Raw genomic sequence first — 2,004 nt, forward strand, 5'->3', positions numbered from 1 at the left:
TAATCGCTCGACTGAACTGTTGTTTCTCATTAGCGCATTTTACTTCTTGAAATATAATGCAATTAAATTTCTTATTTTCTTTTTTAATATTACTCTTAATATTTTAATTACTTAAAATTTGAAAATATACATATACAACACTCAATTCTTATATCATCAATCTCAGGCGCAAATTTTCTTTTTTAAGAAATCAGCACCTTACCCGTGGATGAAAAAGATGGACTTCACAAGTTGGCGAGTGGTGAAAAGGTTATGGTGGGTGCTTGGTTTGTAAAAATGAGAGTTTGAATGTGAAATAGATAAAATCAATATGTATATATATAGGTGCTTTATATATATATATATGTATGTATGTATGTATATATATATATATATGTATGTATGTATGTATATATATATATATATGTATGTATGTATGTATATATATATATATATGTATGTATGTATTGATGCGTGCAAGAAAATTCGCGGCGGTAGAGTAATGAATTCTCGTCTTAGCATTGCACGAAAATTCAACACACATAGATAAAATAAGAGAATTAAATAGGCGGAGATGCCTCAACTTTTTACGTGGAAAACCTTTAAAATAGGGAAAAACCAGAGGGCTTAGCGTAGTTGAAATAATCTATTATGAATGATGAGTACACATGTTCATTCTTCTCATAAATTAGGGAAGATGAAGTTACAAAATTGTATAACTCTAACATGGTTGCAGTTCTTGGTGACGGCAGATTGCAAGGGTCATTGTTGATTGTTGTGGAGGTAGTAATCCATCGTGAGTGTTGTAGATGGTTGCTCCAGAAGCATTGATTAAGCAAAGAAGCCGTAGTAAGCATTTACGGGAGCTGTGGACCACATAGGCTGTAGTGGCGAGTATGAATGACGTTCGTAGACCGCCGGAGCCGGAGTCAGGAGTTGCACGAGCTATGAACCACGTAGGTTGTATGAGAAAATATGAATGATATCCGTAGGCCACGATGGTCGGAGTCGGGAGCTGCATGAGCTGATGACCACGTAGGTCATTTGGGCGAGCATGAATGACGTCCGTAGGCCGCGGGGCCAGAGTTGGAAGTTGCATGAGCTGTGAACCAGGTAGGCCGTAGGGGCGAGTATGAATGACCCCCGTAGGCCGCGAAGGCTGGAGTCGGGAGCTGGAGTCAGAAGGAACTACATATGAGCTGTGAACCACATAGGTCGTAGATGCGAGTATGAAAGACGTCTGTAGGTCATTGGGGTCGTAGTTAGGAGCTACACAAGCCATGAACCACGTAAGTGGTGGGGGTGGGAGTGAGGAGCTTCACGAGCTGTGAACCACGTAGGTCGTTGTTGACACATGGATCGTAGTGATGAGCTCATGTCCCACGACGATGACTGACGACATCTGGTTGGTGGTGATTGATGATGGTTAGTGGCGATTAACGATGATGGTCAACAGTGACTGACGGCGATCGACGGGGGTCGGTGGGCCCCCACGGGCGTTGGCGAGGGTGATCGATTATGGTCGGGATGATGCTAGACTTCAACTCCTTCTCAGATATTCCAGTTCTCTCTGAAGCTTAAAGTCTCTCCTCTCATGTGAGGGGTGAGACTCTACTTATAGTGTTATGAGTATCATTAATGCATGAATATGAATCATTTTGATCGGAGGAGAGCTTCCTCCAATAAAATTAGGATTAATGTACATTTGAGTGCCTTAATAATGTCAGAATTGCACATTTTTGGACTATTTGGATTCGTCTTGTCGAGACGCTCGATTCAACTATAAACTTAGCAGATTCGACAACTGTTTGTCTGTTGACCTCACTTTTGGTTGAGGTCTAGAAAACTTCTTTAGTAACCTAGGTCTAGCCATGGGACTTTCCTATTGACTAGTCTTAGAAAATTAGAAGAGGTACCCCACCATTAGAAATTCAAAACACTTCTTTTTACTCAACTTGAAATTCCACATATTGATCTTAACCTCTAGCATTTAGTAGGTAAGATCATTATAAGAGAATTCAAGAA

The sequence above is a fragment of the Phalaenopsis equestris genome, unplaced genomic scaffold (genome assembly GCF_001263595.1).
Source record: "Phalaenopsis equestris unplaced genomic scaffold, ASM126359v1 Scaffold000618, whole genome shotgun sequence".
Classification (NCBI taxonomy): Eukaryota; Viridiplantae; Streptophyta; class Magnoliopsida; order Asparagales; family Orchidaceae; genus Phalaenopsis; species Phalaenopsis equestris.